A 19,795-nucleotide genomic window follows, 5' to 3' on the forward strand; every position below is an offset into this window, starting at 1 on the left:
TGACATAGTGCAACAAAGATGCATTTAACAGCATAGGTACTAACTACAGAGAGAGTAATATGTGTAGACAGCTTAGATAGCAGACATCAGGCAGATATGTTAATTGAGAAAAGAAGAAAAAATCATTAGGCTATTCCTTGACAAGTACAGATCCATGCATGTTGGAAATGAATTATTACTTGCTTTTTGAATTCGCCACTTTTGATAGTGGAATGAAGGGACAATGGAAGTTTGTTCCATGATTATGCAACTGAATGCCTGTGAATTATTTTTCCAGTATTTTTGTTTGGATTGGTCACTTGAAGTAGGTTTTGTTGTGTGCTTCTGAGGCCAAGACTGGATGTGTAGAGTGTAATTATGGATGTAAGGGCAGGGCAGGAGTTGGGGCTATTTAGGATGCTATATGCAATTTGTAGTTAGGGTCTATATCATAACATCGAAGTTGCAAAACTTTGAATGCTATGATATCGAACACAAAACCTCAAAGACTGACAACAGCGAAGCTGCGGAACATTGAATTCTTTCCCAGGGAAAGAATTTGGTGGGCTGTTTCCCCGGCTTCACTACTTCCTTCACTGTGGTGTGATCTCGGAGTCGGTATATTTAAGTGGGGGGGTGTGGGGACACAACCCCCCCACATTAGAAATGGTGTGTAGTGTTTGTGTGTTCCGTGTTTTGTGCTACAACAGCAATTTTTTTTCCCAGGGAAAAAAATCACTGTTCTCAGCTTTCAGAGTTTTATGCTTTCGGGGTTTGGAGTTCGATGTTATGGTGTTCGCTGTTATTGTGTTTCGATCATGTGATATAAACTTTGTAGTTGTAATATTTAAAGCATGGGGGAACTCAAGCCATCTTAAGCTTTTCAGGGATATACAATGATGGGATCTGTAGCTATTACCAACTGAGAATCTGGCTATCTTTTTATAGGTGGTTTCTAGTCTGGTTAAGAGATTATTTTGAAGGTTACTATGTATGGGAGCAGCATACAGTAGGGATAGTAGAAAAAATGTTTGAGCCAGTATAGGTCTAGATTTGTTAGGTATATATTTGTTGTTATAGTATAGAAGACCTAGTTTTTGATTGGACTTTCTGACACAGTTCAGGAATGTAGGTCAAATTTTAATTAGTCTATAGTAACACCAAGCAATTTGGTATTTGAGTTGGTGGTGATAATTGCATTATCTAACAATGAGATGGTGAAGTTTTCTTTAGCAGGATTGAGGTTTTTTGGAAGGAAAAGGAGAAGCTTGGTCTTTTTGGGATTGAGAAGCAGGTTGTTTTCAGTTAGCCATTGTTCTACCACGTGCAGAGATTGCCGAGTGACAGTGTGGAGATTTTGTATATTGTCAGAGGTGTTAATAATTGTGGAATTGTCTGCATACTGCATTAAGGTAGAGTGGGGGGGTAGGAGACATGGAGGTTATTTGTAAATATATTAAAAAGGTAGGGGACCCAGGATAGAGCCCTGGGGAACCCCAGTCTTAAACGGAAAGGGGAGAAAGATGTTTGCCATCTGATGGACTGATACCTGAGAAGTAGCTGTTAAAACCAGGATGTAGTGGAGGTAGAGAAATTTATGTTGGAAAGTTTGTTTAGGAGGATGGGATGGGAAACAGTATCAAATGCTTTGGATAGGTCAAGGAATAGAGCTGATACAAGTTTATTATCATCTCTGGCTTGGGCAGTGTTGTGTGTGAATAGGAAGGCAGTGGTAGTACTGTGCGAGATTCAGAAAACATGCTGTGTAGGTGTAAATAGATTTGCCTGTAAGAGGTGGTTTAGTATTTGTCTATATATACATTTTTCCAGTATCTTGGATAAGGGAGATAATATGGCAATAGGCCTATAATTTGACGGTTTTGTACAATTTTCTCCCTTGTGGAGGGGTGTTATGAAGAATTTTTCCAGATATCTGGTACTGTATTTTCTTGGATGGATCTACTGATAAGTATAGATACAGAGTATGCTATGGATCAGGCTGCATGTTTGAGAAATAATGGGGGGGAGTTTGTCAGCTTATGGGAAACAGGGTTTGAGTTTGTTAAGAAGTGATCTAATGAAGGAAGCTGCTATGGGTGCCAGGGAGAACGAGGGAAGAGATGAGGTGGGAGGAGGAGTCTTACTATCAAGAACTGCTGGTTTAGTAAGCTTTTCTACTGTTTTGATGAAAAAGTTGTTAAGCAGAGATGGTTTCACTATAAGGTTTGCTAGGGAAGGGGTTTGATGAAGAGAGGTTCCCTGGAGATAGTAATTTGTTTACTGAGTGCCAGAATTTCTTCAGGTTGGAATGTGGATTGCACAGAGATTTTTGATAGAATTTTTTTTGTCCAGTAGGATCTCCTCTTTTGTTTGGTTGCAAAGCTCTTTATATAAGTTTACATGGAAAGGTGAGTTGTTATTTTTTTCCATGCTTTCCAAGCACTGTCTCTGTTGTTCATAAGTGATCGAGTTGCCTGGTTTAGCCAGAAAACCAGACCAGGCCAGCTTCCAAGAAAACAATCAGGAAAACCAAGCTCAATCAATTCCAGGTCAGGGTATCACTGTATCTTCCCAATAACAAAAAATCTTGTGCTACTAATGTAGTACAGTGTGGTGACAAGGACCACCACTTCTGTAGGGAAAACATTACAAGTACAGGCTGCAGGTACATAGGTAAACCTTTTCCATGAGAAAAGAAAGTAGTTTTAAGTAATTGGCCTAGGAGTACAATAGGAAGAGAAATGGGGGGACCAGTAATGTGCACTCTTACAGTAAACGGCTACTGCAAAAATGTCTTCGGTTTAGAGGACAGATTACATACAACTCTAACATACACTAGTTTAGCTGAAAGCACTTTAGTGTTTCACCGACAGTGGGTCAGTGCAGGGCAACTGGACAGCATTTGGTTTATTGGAGGTTGGCCAGGACACAGATAAAATTTTTGCTGAGGCAATTGAAGGAAGATCCATTAGATGAAGAAGGAGGGGCACTGCCAGCTCATTGCTGCTAACCAGCTGTACTTTGTTTTCCTTGGCCAGCCCTTTTACTAAATCCCTTAGCAATTTTTCTCCCCCTTTCCCTGCCTCCGCCCCGACCTCTAGGAGCTTTTAACTGTCTGATTTGCAAAGGTAACATCTAATTTTTAGTATCCTTTTTCCATTTTTCCTGATACTCAGTACAGTGATTTGCAGCACTTAATAAAGACTCCAATTCATTTTTCTGCCAGTCTATGAGCACTTGCTTTATTTGATTTTGTACAGGGGCTTGCAGACCCTATACAAAAGCTACTGCAATAGCCGGCTTAGATTGTTCTTCTGGAACTGGTATCCCTGAATGTCTAGCAAATACTCCTTTAAGATGACTCAAATAGTCTGCAGGGGCTTCCCCTTTATTTTGTTTCAAAGGATCATAGGAGGTTACTAGGACAATGGTCTTGGGGCTTTTACACGCCTAGCCAAGTGTTTATCCCCAGAAAAGAAACCTGAATCATCACTTGTCACCCCTGTCAATGAGGGACACAGGTGGAACCCCTGGGACAAACTTGTGGTTTCCCATCCACTCATCATGGTTGCGCTTGAAGAGGGTCAGTGATGTACTCTGTTTGGTGTGTATGGGAAGTCTATTCCAGAGATGGGGCAGCCTCTGGGAGACAAACCTGTCTCTCCAGCAAGTTTTGTTAATGTTGCATATTAGATTTAGGCCTTTTGAGTGGATAATGTGCGAGGAGTTAGACTTATGGATATGGAGCATTTCTAGTAAGCCAGGGTCCCAGACTGCACTGTAGGCGAGACACAGATCACCTCTGAGCAATCTGTACAATACTGAGTAGAGTGATAGTGATTTGAGCCTGTCCAAATTGGACAGGTGCTGGAGGCCATGGATTCTCTCTGTGAGGCATTTCTGTGCCCTTTCCAGCTGGTGCAGGTGTTTGGAGAGGTACATACCAAAGGGGGCATTGTACCCAATTATTGGTCTAATGAGAGAGGAGTAGAAAGGTAATAACTTCCTTTTTTATGGATGCAATCCCTTTACTTATGAGATGAACCAAGTGAAAGGCTTTTCTGACCACTGCTGCTACATGATGATCAAATGTGAGATTGTTGTCAACCTGTGTACTCAGGATTCTCATCACAGGTTGTGTGCTTAGGGCTTGCCATTGATGTGGTAATTAGTAGGGGCATGTTTTTGCTGAATGGTATAATAATACATTTTTTTTTTGTGTTTAACTTAAGGCTATGACTTTGGCACCAGTCATTTGCTGCTGGGAGACCCTCTTGTAGTATGTTAACATCATTTGGGGAGTCAATGACTGCATCCAAATTACAGTCATCCACAATCCTGGTCAGCCACAGGCCTTTTGTCTTTGCCTTGACCTCTGAGAAATAGATGCCAAACAGTAGGGGTCTCAGGGCAGATCCCTGGGGAACACCATTAGTGACAGGTCTACTGTTAGAGGTGGAGGCACCTATTGTGACCTTGTGCGTCCTATCGGTGAGCCAATTGGCCCCCCCACCTGATAAGATAGGGGTTTACGCCAAGTTGTGTTAGCTTTTCGATGATGTCCGAGTGGGGGATTATGTCAAAGGCTTTGGCAAAGTCAATGTAAGCTGTATGTACTGACTTTCCCACATCCCACATACAGGGCCTTGGTGATAGTCTAAAAAAAGTCAACCAGGTTCAACAGGCAAGATCTGCCCTTGAAGAATCCGAAATGTGGGAGGTTGAGTGCTTGGAGATTGCCTATGTCCTTGTTTATGAGGTCCATAATAATACACTCCATGGCTTTACAGATCAGACATGTCAAGCTAATGCGGTGATAGTTCCCAGGGTCAATAGTGGCACCACCTGTGTGCAAGAGGATGACAACAGCAGTTCTGCACTCTGCTGGAAAGAAGCCTGTACTTAGGCTGTGGTTGAATAGGATCCTCAATAGCAAAACTAATTCTTGCTGGAGATGGTGCAAAATACAGCCTGGGATACTATCAGGTCCCATGGAAGCTGTGTCCTTTGCCTTGAACTGGCCCTTTAACACTTGATCTACGGAGATGTGACGTGTGGGACAAGTATTGCGGATGTCGAATAGGCCTTTGGGAGTTACGGGGGGGGGGTGAAGTTTGAGCTGAACCTATCTAATAGCAGGTTGGCTAAGTCACAACAGGATCAGTGTAAGTGGTACCATTAGGTACTAATTCGGAACAAACCTGCACTTTGTGATGGAGGTTCCTGACGTAACTGAAGAGGGCTTTGTGGTTTCCACTTGTTTCAGAGGCTAGTTTTGATTCATAACTGGCTTTGGCGATTTTACTAGTGATCTGATTTGCTTCTTGAGGCTAAGAAGGAAGTTTTTTCAATTGGGAATTTGTGCCTTTTTACCTTTGGACAACAGTTTCTTCATTTTGTTGTAAAGTCTGTTGATAGAGGATGTCTACCAGATAGGCTTGTGTTTCCTTGAGGAGCAGGTTTTAGTTCTGCTGGGCACAGCTGAGTCCATGCAGTTGTTCAGATGCTTGTATACTGCATTGGCGTACTGTTCAGCATAGATGTCTGAATTCTCTAAGGGGGGCAGTGGTGTGAAGCTACTGATACCCTCGCTTAGGAGGTTGTAGTCAGCTTTTGAGAAGTTTTTTAGCTTGGTTATGGCTGGGGGGTGGGTGAGAAAGAAACTTTGAATAAGACAGACCAATGATCTGATGTCACCAAGCAAGAACTTACTAAGGGAGTGATGCAGAGATTGCTCATGTTTGCGAGAACCAAGTCCAAAATGTTATCTTCCCTTCTGGGGGATGAGACGAGTTGGTCTAGTGTGTTAGAAATGATGAAGTCAAGGAATTGTTGGGCAAGTGCATTAGTGCAGGAATAGTTCACCCAGTCTATGGTGGGGTAGTTGAAGTCACCAAGGATCAGGGTGTTAGGTAGGAGGAGTGGGTGTCCTGAGTCATGGAGGGGGGTCTATCAGTGGCTATAACTTGGATGGGTGTCTTGCCAACTGTCAGTTTCACCTGGAGTAGTTCTAGTGTGTCATGCTGGCAAACCAGTCTGGAGGTGTGTTTGTCTTTAATGACGATAGAGACTCCACCACCCTTAGTCTTCCCAACCTCATTCTGGGGTCATAAAATGTGGAATGAGGTATAGCCTGGTAAGGCATGGGTGCACTTCACAGCCTTGAACAAAGTTTCCGTGACTGCACATATGTCAGCATCTTCCAGTACAAGGAGAGCCTCCAGTGAGTGCATTTTCAGGTTAAGGCTCCTAGCGTTAAGCATCATGACTATCAACCTGCTTTTTGACAGATCTTTTATGTTGGAAGATTTGTCTTTGGGACATTGCTTAAAAAAGGCACTATGGGGGAGGCAAGAGCCTTGGCCAGAATCCAGAATCCCAGGGTAACAGGTGGAGGCCATCTCTGGCAAAGCATCAATGTCTATCAACCATTAAATCCCAGGCAGACAGATACTGGATCCCCTTGGAATGATACCAGAAACTAAGCCAACTGTTGAAGTCAATTATTTGTTGTTGGTATTGTGGTATCATTCTTGGTGAAGGTAGGATGCTGGTTAGGGCTAGGGTCATATCTGCCTGGGACACATACTCTGAAAGCTCAATCATTTTTCATTTCATTAGTCTAGGGAGGTAAGTCTCAAGTCATTCAAACCAACATGGACAATGACAGAGTCATACTTGCACCTGTTGTGGACTGATTTAAGTGCATGTGTGATGTGGCGGGTTCTGGCACCTGATGACTGTGACCTTCTCCTTGTTAAGCCTGGTGAGGGAGATGTTGGTGTGTCTCACAACTGAGTCGCCAATGACTAGTATCTTTGGTTTATTGTTATGCCTTATGGGCTGTGTTTGTCAGACTCTGGTGTGTTGTCGGCTGTGTGTGATGTATTTGGTGTTGTGTGCTGAATGTTTATAAGTGTGTTTTGGGGTTTCTGCTGTTTAGGTAAGTTTTTATTGAGAACATCTGCACAGGTGGGAGTGTGTTGTGATTGGCTATGTGATGTGATTGGTGTGGTGTTTGTGCTGGCAATCTTCTCTTTGTCAGGAGTACTGACTGTGGCGTGAGAGAGCATGGATTCCAGGTTACTGATGCAGATGCATTTCCTGCAAGTAGAAGAATTATGTGCTAGGAGAAGAGGGCTGTCAGTGAACATGATGCAGTTGCTACACTGTCTCAGTATGCCCATGTCGACCAAGCTGGCAAGAGAAACTGATAGGAATTGTCCAGACATTGTTTTCTAAAAATTTGGACGGACTTATGGAGAGAGGGTTTTGATAAGGGTTTGTCCACAAGGGTGTAAACCACAAAAAACATCTTAAATGTAAAATAACTGGCCTGAAGCCCAAGTGCTAAAAACAAAAATTAGGAGGCTTAGAATAATAGCCAAATTTAATCAGGCTACTAATAAGCAGCAATAAATGCAGCAGAATAAAAGCAGTTGAACACTTAGGAGCAAGCAGCAAAGCAAAGTAATGTAATAAAGTAGGAAAACACAATTACAGTGAAAGCAGGTGAATAAACTATAACTTTTAAGTGGAGAGGGAGGAAACAAAAATTAATTCAAGATTAAGAAACTAAGAGAATTGGCCTTCCCAAATGCTCTCTCTGTACACAGTAGAATAAACTGATGAGATAGGACTGGGAGAAGTGTCCAAAATCAAAGAAGCAAGGGGGAAGTCTTTCCCAAATGATCTCACTGTACTCAGTAAAGTGAGCAAATGAGCTGGGACTGGGAGGAGTGTCCAAAATCAAATTTACAGCAGGGGAGGGCAATTCAAAAGCCACCAAGTTTAACAATACAACACTTTGGCGGGAGGGTGGGAAAAACAAAACACAGGTAGAGAACAGCAATATTCAATCGAGTGAATAAATAAATGTAATACAGTTTTGTTAACAAACTGTAGACAGAGACCAGCAATATTCAATCAAGCAAATAAATAAATGCAGTACAGTTTTAACTGTCACTGAAACAGTTCAAATGCAAAAAAGTATACTTATATCCACTTTGTATGTCCAGATGTTTACAGAATCAATCAAAGCCTGATACTGACCACAGACTCACAGAACAGTAACTCTTTATACCAGTAGTATAAAAGAAAAGTTAGACCTTCAGGCCATCAGATAAACACAAAAAGCTGTTTGACCAGTAGCTCAGACACTGGTTGGGCTGGCTTCACAGAATGTAAAGCAACCCCCATTGTGAAATCAACTGACTTTGAGCTCAAGTGCTGTACAACCCCGAGAAACAAAATGCAGACAGAGAACAGCAATATTCAATCAAGCAAATAAATAAATGCAGTATAGTTTTAACAAAATGCAGACAGAGACCAATGATATTTAATCAAGTAAATAAATAAATGCAGTACAGTTTTGTTAACTATTGCTGAAACTGATCAAGTGCAGAAAAGTATACTTGTATCCGCTTTGTATGTCCAGATGGTTATAGAATCAATCACAGCCGGACGCTGACCACAGTCTCACAGAAATACAACTCTTTATAACAGTAGTATAAAATGTGCCTGTATCTTAGATCAGTCAGTCCTAACTTAACACACATCCATAATTTTGTTTAACAATGCTGCCCTTTTATCTATTAATGCTTTCCTGTGAGAGTAAACTCATTTCAGCCTTTTTAGTAACTGCTTTCTTATTTCATCTGACTATCCTAAGCAGCTGATTTAAATCTGTCAAAGTAGGATTGTAACACTTTATTACAGTTTTTTTTTTTAATTTTTCCCTAAACTTTAATAGATCCTCTTTAATATCTGGAAAACTTTTAGGCATAGTATGTGTGAAGGATGCCAGCCTAGCTAAATAGGATTTTGTAGATAATTCTGTCATTTGTAAATATTAATGCAAGCCACATGCTTGTTCTCTTAAATGTAAGAAAATTATGGTAAATGTTGAACTTCAAAATGCAACCACATTGCACTCTGCTGGAGGAAAGCTGATAAGTCAAGCATTGTATAATTGTTTGATCTCAAAGCTCGGAGCTAAGATGTCTGAATGAAGGAATTCTTTATTGTTTTGGGACCAGAGTCAATGGCTAAAATTTACATCTATAATGTATTTTATTGGTCTGGCTTCCTGGCCAGCTGCAAGATCAAAAGGACTGCTACACGCTGAGTTTCTGTTAGCCTGGGAAACAGAGAATAATGAAGTAATCTGAAATGAGTCAGTGGTACAGTGTTATCAATTTAAGGACAGAGAGAGAGAGAGAGAGAGAATCAGAACATTTTGCATTTGTTTTCAGAACTGACAATGTCACCAGCACTGCCTTGCTCTATATGCAAGTTTATTTTAGAACTGTGTTTGCTCTTAGATATAGATAGGAAATAGGAAGTCTAGTCTAGCTGTTTTCTGTATTGATGTCAGAACTATTCTACTGTATTATTTTAAGCATTTTCCTGTGATCTCTGAACTCTTGACTAGCACTATGTAGTAAGAATTATTGTCTTGTGTTATTATTATTTATTAAATATTTTTAAACCTTTCAACTGTGGCTTTTTTATGTAGAGATAATTTAAGCTCTAGAGTACATTGCATGTATATAGTGATACTGTCCAAGCCACTCCAGATAAGCCTTGCTGTTCGTCACACTTACCATTTGGATAATAATACTGCACAGTAATAATTGGACACCCTTTGATAAGGGCCTTTTTAGTAGCTGATATTAATGGTTGGTGGCAAGTGGTACTACTGCAGTAGTCTGGGCAGAAGGGGCACAGCTGGACAACCTGTGCCAGCCTTCCTCAGGAGTGTCTATGTGTTTGCATAAAACACATATCTCAAAATGTGTGTTTGTCAGCTACTTGGGTAGGGACATGAAGCACTGGTTGGACAGAGAGGGTGCTGGAGGCTTTAGCTTGACCACTAGGCTGAGATCTGGACCCTACAGCTGTGGGAGAAACCAGCCCCAGACTGACTGTGATCTCTGTGTGCTCTTAGGGGAAATTGTACTTTGTTATCCTTCCCAATGTGGACAGCCTCACTGGTGTTAGTGGTGAGGACTGAGGCTCCTTGATTCCTGGGTCAGTGCATGGGCGTAACAGTATGAAAATCATCAGGAGTCCAAGGATGATGAACAGTTCTCTATTATTACCCCCCAGAATTCCCCTGAGAGGTGCCAAAAGATCCTCTCCAGGGGCCACAACCTCTTGTTCTACCCTATTATGTGAGCGTGTGTGATGAGCTACAGGAATGTCAAATACTAATACCCCTGTTGGAGAAGTAGAAGCTGTTTGAGAAGGATAGGAAGAAGAACCCCCTCGACTGTAGATGCCTGTTCAGAAGATTAAGATTGAACAGGGAACTAGTTTGAGATGTAACAGTATCACACTGACTTGGTGTCCAATGTGGTGGTCTGGGAAATAGCAAAATTTTGTACAGGAGGTACCCGCACCAGTGCATATGGGGGTGGGGGTGCAGTAGCTGCTGAAGGACTATCATCCTCTTCAGATGTTTCTGCATTTTGGCCATCCTCAGTTTGTTCCAAACCTACTAAGACAGGATAAACGGATCCTTTTTAGTGTTCTGTACTGTCTTCTTAACCTCTTTTACCTGTTGCAACATTTTTATTAGCATCCTGCAACCCCCTTAATGCTTTTCCTTTTTAAACACTTCAGTGTACGAAGAATACAGTTCTGCCACTTCTTCCCGACTAACTTTGTTTTTCTTTTCTTCCAAAATATCTTTCAATTTTATTAATTTATCCCTAGCATAAGTTTCATTTAATGGAAATGGAAAAAGAGAAATTCTTAGTAAGTTGAAATTACTCATGCAAACACTTGCAACTTTCTTTACCATAATTATAATACATAAAATATACAGGTGTTCCCTTGTTAGGGATTTGATCTTGCTTATTTATATTTGTTTCCATTCTTCTCTTTTTTTATTTTTTTAAGACTTACCTTATAGATTCTGGCAATTTAGAGGACAGAAAATAGCTACATCAATCCACACACCATTCAGGGAGGGAAAGGTAGGAATTGTGTTGTCATCCAATAACAGAGGAGAGATTTTGATCAGCCTTTTTCCACAGCACCCCTCTTGCTTTTGTTCCATCACAGGCTAAAAAGTTACAGCTCCTGTGTTGCGATCGGGATAATGGGGCGGGTAGGTACTGTGGCCAGAATTGACCACTCTTTTGGACCATCTGAGGGTACTTTCACATAGTCACACCTGGACTTCATTTAACAACACACACATTTATATCCCAACATGCTATTTGAATTAACTCTGCACCACACACCTACATCCCAACATGCTGTAGACTCATGAATTTGAATTAACGCTGCACACAAACCTACATCCCCCCATACTGTAGGCTCATGAATTTGAATTAACACTGCACATACACCTATGTTTCATCATGCTGCAGGCTCACAAATTTGAATTAACTCTGCGCATACACCTATGTCTCAACATGCTGCAGGCTCACAAATTTGAATGAACTATGCGTGCATGTGCAGACACGTGCGCGCGCGCACACACACCTACATGTTGCAGGGTCATGAATTACTCTGCACACAAACCTACGGCCCAACATGCTGTAGGCTCATGAATTTGAATTAAACCAGCACACACACACACACACACACACACACACACACACACACACACACACACACACACCTATGTCCCATCATGCTGTAGGCTCATGAATTTGAATTAACTCTGCATACACACCAATATCCCGGTATGCTGTAAGCTCATGAATTTGAATTAACTCTGCTTTTAACTTTTTTTCTCTCTCTTTTTCTCTCTCTCCCTTTAGTCATACATTACTCAACAACAAAGACATCAGCTGCATATTAAACAACACAAAGCAACAGTCATGCCTCTTACCTTTAGTCCTGAGGGTACCGCCATCAACACAAGGCACCTCCTTATAGGTTCATAGGTAGGTACTAGGCTATCTGCCTGAGGGCATTTATAAGCCTAGCCAGAGTGTGTCAGCTTTTGCCACCCCATTGATTAATTAACCGAGCCTCTGTCAAGAAGAGGCAATAAAGTGATCCCAGGGGTGTATTTTCTGTTACCCATCCACTCGTCAAGGTTTCTCTTGAAGAACGTTAGTGAGCGGCTCTGCCTAATGTAGTTAGGAATTTTGTTCCAAAGCATGGGGAGTCTCTGTGACAGGAATCTATCCCTCCAGCATGTTCTAATTATTGTTGTGGCGAGGTTTAGCTCACTAGAGTGAGTGGCTCGCAGTGACTTGGATTTCTTTAGGTGGAGCATGTCCATCAATTCTGAGTTGGACATGGCTTTGTAAGTCACGCAGAGATCACCTCTCAGTAAGCAATATGCCACTGAGTACAGCCAGAGATTTTCCAGTCGGGCTGCATAGGACATATGTTTGAGGCCAGTAATCCTCTTGGTGAGATACTTTTGTGGTCTTTCAAGCTGTTGGAAGTGTCTTGTGAGGTACATCCCAAATGGGGCATTGTACTCTATGATGGGTCTGATGAGTGATGAGTAGAGGGGCACAATAACCTCTTTATTTCTAGATGCAAACCCTTTAGTAATTAGATGGGCTACATAGAAGGATTTCCTAACTACTTTGGCAATATGATTGTCAAAGAAGAGATTACTATCTACCTGGGTCCCCAGATCTCTTATTATCTCTTCTGTATTAAGGGGGCTGCCACCTATGTTGTAATTCATGGGTGTTTTGTTTTTCCCCAAACGGGATGACTATGCATTTTTTGGCATTTAGCTTGAGACCATGACTTTGACACCAGGTGTCCATCTCAGTGAGGCCCTTTTGGAAAATGTCCGTGTCAGCTGGAGTGTCAAATATGGCTCCCAGTTTGCAGTCATCTGAGAACTTGGTTAGCCATAGTCCTCCTGTGTTTGCCAGTACTTCTGAGAAGTATATGCTGAACAGTAGGGGTCCCAAGACCGAGCACTGTGGGACACCACTTGTGACCGATTTAGAGTCGGACCTGGAGCCCGCTATTCTTACCGTGTGAGTTCTGTCTGTAAGGCAGTTGGCAACCCATCTCATGATGTAGGGGTTTATGTTCAGGCTGGTGAGTTTTTCTATAATTCCTGAGTGGGGAATGGTGTCAAAAGCCTTGGCGAGGTCAAGGTAGGCTGTGTGAACCACCTTCCCCTCATGTATGGCCTTGGTGACTGTCTCGAAGAAGTCAACCAGGTTTAGTAGGCATGATCTGCCCTTAACAAAGCCGAACTGGGTCAGGTCAAGTGTCTGGAGGTTCCCAATGTCTTTGTTAATGAGTTCCATGATGATGCGCTCCATAGCCTTGCAGACCAGGCTAGTCAGGCTTATGGGGTGATAGTTACCAGGGTCAGTTGTGGCCCCCTCCTTTGTTGAGAGGAATAACCGTTGCTGTGCACCATTCTATGGGCATGCAGCCTGTGGAGAGGCTGAGGTTGAACAGAGTGTTTAGGTAGGGGGTTAGTTTGTTCTGTAGTTCATGCAAGACGCAGCCTGGGACACCATCTGGTCCCATTGACGCTGTGTTTTTGGCTTTTGAAAGGTCTGTTTTCACCTGTGCGTCTGTGATTTTTGGGACACTACACTTTTCCGGTATTGTTGTGGGCCCTTTTGGAGGTGAGAGGGGGGGGGGTGAAGTTTGCACTGAATCTATCTGCCAGGATGTTGGCAATATCAGTAGGTTCAGTTTATTCTGTGCTATTTTGCACTAGTTCAGTGCATATCTGCGAGTTGCCACATAGATTCTTAACATAGCTAAAGAAGGCTTTGTGGTTATCTTTTGAATCCTTGGCTATTTTTCTTTTGAAGTTAGCCTTGGATGATTTCATGAGGGATCTCAGTTTCTTACCGATACTGATCAGGGATGTCTTTCCTTCTTGGGATTTGCTTTTTTTTCTGAACTAGTTTCCTCCTTTTATTTTACAGCCTGTTTATTGCACGGGTCCACCAAACTGGTTTTCTTCTCTTAGAGGAGTGAGTCTTGGTTTTGCTAGGGATGGCACGATCCATACATCCTTGTAGATGCTCATAGAGTGCATTTGTAAAGGTTTCTGCATCTTGGGAAGCATTATCCTTTAGCGTTGGGGCTGTGAAACTTACCACCTCTGTCTTAAGTAAGGTGAAGTTTGCTTTAGAAAAGTTTTTTACTGTGGTTTCCTTAGTTGGGGATGGTAGTGGGGTGTGGATATCCAGAGTGATTAGTTTATGGTGTGATCTAACCAGTGACGGGTTGACCTCCAGTGTGGAACACCTGTCGCCCATGTTGGTGATGACCAGGTCCAATATGTTTTCACCTCTGGTAGGGGAATTTACCAGCTGATCCAGGGCGTTTGAGTTGATGAATTCCAGGAAGCACTGGGCCTGAGAATTTGTACTCGAGTAGTTTTCCCAGTGAATGGTAGGGTAATTGAAATCGCCCAATATCAGGGTGTTTGGTAGGACCTTCATATTTTCCAGTGTCTCCAGAAAGGTGGAGTGGTGGTCCTGGGTCATGGAGGGTGATTTGTAGCAGGCCACAATTTGCATTGCAGATTTGCCCGATGTTAGTTGCACATGGATGATCTCAGAGGTATCATACTGCACCACTAACCTGGAGGTGTAGGTATCCTTGATGAATATGGATACACTCCCTCCTTTTGTGTTTTGGTCCGTGTTCTGTGGCCGAAACGTGTATTATGAATTGTAGCCCGGTAGTGCTGGGGTGCTCACTGGAGCCTTGAACCAGGTTTCAGTTACTGCACAGATGTCAACGTTCTTCATACTGAGGAGTGCTTCGAGCGTGTGCATTTTGAGATTTAAACTCCTAGAGTTGAGTAGCATAACCCTCAGTTTTTTGTTTATTGTGCTGTTTACGGAGGTGGGTTTGACTTTTGAGCCTTGCCTAAAAAAGGCACTATGGGGGCAGCAAGAGCCTTGGCCAGTATTTGAAAGCCTAGGGGTGACAGGTGCAAGCCGTCTCTTGCAATCCCCTTTGAATGACACCAGAAGCTTAGCCAATTGTTGAAATTGATAATTTTTTCTTTATACTGAGGTATCATTCTTGGTGAGGGCAGGATGCTACTCAGGGTCAGGGTCATACCAGCCTGGGCTACATGATCAGAGAGCTCTTCCATGTCTCTTTTCATGTAGTCCAAGGAGGTACATCTCAGGTCATTCACACAAACATGAACAATGACAGAGTCATATTTGTACTTGTTCTGGAGTGACCTGAGTGCTTGTGTTATGTGGCGGATTCTGGCTCCTGACAGGCAGCTAACAGTAACCTTCTGCTTGTCCAGCTTAGTGAATGGGACGTCAGTGTGCCTGACTATAGAGTCACCTATTACTAGTGTGTTAGGTATGTTATTTCGCCTTAAGGGCTGTGATTGTGCGGCACACTAATTTGTGTGTTTTATGTGTTGTCTGGTTTGTGACAGGAAGTGCAGGTTGTTTGGGTGTCTGCTTTGGAGGTCTCTGATGCTTTTGCAGGTTTTTATTTAGAGCCTCCGAGTATGATTTTGTGTATTTATGTATATTTTTTGCCAGTGCTGTTTTAGTAGGTCTGTGTGCGGCTGGAGTTGTGGTGCAAGTGTTCACCTTCTCCTCTTGACTGTCTGTTCCAGTCTTGGGTGGAGACAGTTTAGCTTCCAGTTTGGCTGTATAATTGCATCCCTCGCATATGTTAGTGTTTTGTGGTAGGAGGAGAGGGTTGTCTGTGTACATGAGGCAGTTGTAACATTGCCTCAGGATACCCAGATTCACCAGCTGGACTGGAGAGTGCATCTGAAGTTGCCCTTTGGTCATGCTTGAATAGTAGGGTGAGCTGCTTAGTCGCTTTTCGCTTGGTTGGTGAGGGGTGAATAAAGAGCCTTGCCCTGCTGGACAATCAGTGTCAGGGTATATTAGTGCTTGCTATTAGGTCTGAGCAAGTGCTGGGCTGTAAGATGCTTTTTGAGTGCTTACGTTGAGAGTTAGACTAGTTTCAATGGAAAAACTGAAGAGGAGACTTAGTGGAGCCTGGAATAATTTAACAGTAGCTAACTGGCACTGCCCGGTGCGCAAAACCGTGCAAACACGTTTTTTATAGTAGGGAAATGAAAGAGATAGAAATTAGCCCAAAATGGCCAATAAACTACTAATTTCTAGGCTGGAACCACTCCTCCAGGGGTAGATAGGTTGCTCAAAGCTCCCCTCTCTCACAGGTGAACAGAGAAACTTCCTTCTATCCAAGTAAGGTATGGGCAACTCAGAAACTGGTATCACAGCTCTGAATTCAGCACAAGTCTGAAAACTGGACTATACTACCTTAGAAAGGCGGGGAACAAGGAATTTGTTTTGTTTTTTGTTGTTTTTATTTTAAAAGATAAGGCAACAACAGTAAAAAATACAATTAAAACAGCTTTAAACGAATGCAAATGATCAGAAAAGGCTATTGCACTTTAGTGCGTAGCCTACAACAGTTAAACAAATTATTTAAACAAAAAAAAAACTTTTTAAAAGTGCAGGCAGTCAAATAAGTACAATATGTGAAAAAACAAACTTTTAAATCACAATAAACGCTGGAAAATCTGCATTTAGGCGGAAAACAGTTAGGTACAACAAGAAAGTACAGAAAACTGATACTTAATCACTCCAAAGTCTCTCTCCTAAGCTAGAAGGCTTGTATCAGTCTAAGGCTTTCTAGTGCTACCCAGTAGGTTAGTTACAGGAAAGATGGGAAACAAGCGCAGATGTGGTCTTTTAAACCAGAAAGTTGAAAGAGATGGACAAACTGTCCAAATGGTCAATAAACTACAATTTCTGGGCCAAGAACCTCTCCTCTCGTCGTAGACAGGCTACCTAGTGCTTACCATGCCCACTGATAAGCTAGAAGGCTTTCCTCCAACACAGAAAAGCTTGGGGGGCTCAGAAGCTTACAAAGAGTCCTGGAATACAGCAAATCTGTACCTGGACTAGACTAGTTACAGGAAAGGCGGGGAACAAGTACAAACGTAGGCTTTTAAGCCAGCAAGTTGAAAGAGATGGAAAACTGCCCAAACGGCCAAATAAACTGCAATTTCTGGGCCAAAACTCACTCTTCCCGTGGAGGATAGGCTACCTAGTGCTTACCACTCCCACTGATAAGCTAGAAGGCTTTCCTCCAACACAGAAAGTCTTGGGGGCTCAGAAGCTTACTAACAATCCTGGACGCAGCAACTCTGTAACTGGACTAGGCTAGTTATAGGAAAGGCGGGAAACAGGCACAAGTGTGGCTTTCAAGCCAGAAAGTTAAAACAGATGGGAAAAAACTGCTCAAACAGCCAATAGCTACAATTTATGGGCCAGGGACCACTCCTCTTGTGGTAGATAGCCTACCTGATGCTTACCACTCCCACTGACAAGCGAGAAGGCTTCTCTCCAACACTGAAAGGCTTGGGGGGCTCAGAAGCTTACAAAGAGTCCTGGATACAGCAAATCTGTACCTGGACTAGACTAGTAACAGGAAAGGCAGGAAACAAGCACAAACACAGGCTTTTAAATCAGAAGGTTGAAAGAGATGGAAAAACTGCGGAAACGGCCAATGAACTACAATTTCAGGGCCAAAATCCACTCTTCCCATGGTAGATAGGCTACCTAGTGCTTACCACTCCCACTGATAAGCTAGAAGGCGTCCCTCCAACACAGAAAGGCTTGGGGGGCTCAGAAGCTTACCAACAGTCCTGGACACAGCAAGTCTATATCTGGACCTGACTAGTTAAAGGAAAGGCTGGAAACAAGCTTAGAATTTTTTTTTTTGCTACAGAAAAGCAGCTAAAACAGCAGTAAATACAATTCAAATTGTAGTGCAGGCCAGCACACCCGAGCTTGTAGCAACACTACAGCAAATACAGTTCAAATAAATGCAATTAAATTAACAAATGACTAAAAAACAAGTGCAGAAGGCAGTAAATTAGAAGGCTACAAACAAGCAGTAATAAGTGCAGAGTAAGAGCGACTGAACAGATAACAGCACGCAGAAGAGCAACTAAGACAGTTACAGTAAGAGCAGATGAATAAAATATATATATATATATATATACACACATATACACACACACACACATATATATATATATATATATATATATATATATATATATTTTTTTTTTTTGAGGGAAGGAACAGAGCAGGATTAAGGGGCTACAGGGGTTGTCCTTCCCAAATGCTCTCTTTGTAAACAGTAGGAGTGCCTGAAATCAGAATATGATCTCACTGCACTCAGTTGAGTGAGCAAATGAGATGGGCCCAGAAGGAGTATCCAAATACAAATCTACAAGAGGGGCGGGCAGTTTCAAAGCCACCAACATTAACACCAAAACAGGGACGGTGGGTGGGGAACTAACTGTAGAGAGACAGCCACAACTTCAGGTGAGTTAATATTCAGTGATAAACACAAATAAATAAATTAAATACAGTACTATATGCAAAAGAGCAGATAAAAGTGTACTTAAATTCACTTATATGTCCAGCTGATTTCAGGTAGATGTTAGCCGGCCAAAGCTCTGATATTAAGCATGCATTCAGAATTCTGATGTTTTTTTTTTTATTATTAGTTAACAAATAGAGCCTATGCAGACCCTCATGCTTCTTACTTAGTGCTGCAAGTGAACACTTATTATATTTTAGAAAAACACAAGCCACCTAGCCTGGCAACCAGTCTTGTTTTTCAACTTTGTATATCTCAGTATACCAGTACATGCTATCTCCCCAACATTCCTTGTAACTTCCCATCCCAGCCTGGGAAGGTCAGTGCTCACATAAAGCAAAATCTTTTTCACGCTGTTTTTTTTCCCTACATTAACAAACCAGACTTTGTTGATCACAGTAAAATCCCTCAACCCCTTCAACACTTTTTGTTTACCTTCGGTCATCTGTTAATACACTTATAGCTTGATATTAGAATGTAACTGTGAAACAATTAAAACTACAATAAGTATCTGTGGTTTGCATAACATGCATCTGTACTACATATTATTTTTAACAAGTAATTAAACAATTTATTAAATTCATTTCTAAATAAACTGTAAGTTAATATGCATTTTGAGACGAATAATCATGAGAAATACTTTTTCTCTAACACAAAAGTGTCTGATTTCTAAGGATGGCCCCAATTCTGGCTGAACATTTCTGTTCTGTCACACCTGAATTTAATGATTTATTGAAAAATGTTGTATTACAGTAAACAACTACGATAATAAAGTTACAGACCTATTTTACTTAAAAAAAAATGCATGTTAGTAAGGGTGCCACCTTTTTAAATACCCAAAATAGGGCGCGCACACATACACATATATATATATATATATATATATATATATATATATATATATACACACACACACACACACACACACACACATATACATACACACACACACATTGTATTGAAATGCAAAATTTTACAAGACAAACACTACCCACAACCAATGCAAAGGAATGGACTTCACTTTTTGCCAAAATAAAGGTTCGCCCTTTTAGAATTAAGTTGTTTGTGTTGCTTGTGCTGTTTCATGTAATATTAATGTGTTTTAGATCCAAAATAAGTTTTGATTCAACTATTGGCGTAAACATCAGGGAATATTTTGTCCAGGTTTTTTCATACAATATTAAGGTGTTTTAGATCCATTACAAGCACTTATGAAAGCATTACTGGAAAATACTTATTTCTTAAAATCTCACATTTGTTATTTTTCCTGTTTTCCCCTGCTGGATACAACTGCCAAAATCAGAACTCTTTTTCTCTCAACTTTTTAAGTCAGTGCTAACAAAATGTAACACCTCTGTAATTTGTGGAGCTTTACCTCTTATTATTTCTGGCTTAGTTTCTGATTCTGGAATGAAAAGATAAATATGCA

The sequence above is a fragment of the Protopterus annectens genome, chromosome 6.part0 (assembly GCF_019279795.1).
Source record: "Protopterus annectens isolate FY-2018-M chromosome 6.part0, PAN1.0, whole genome shotgun sequence".
Classification (NCBI taxonomy): Eukaryota; Metazoa; Chordata; order Ceratodontiformes; family Protopteridae; genus Protopterus; species Protopterus annectens.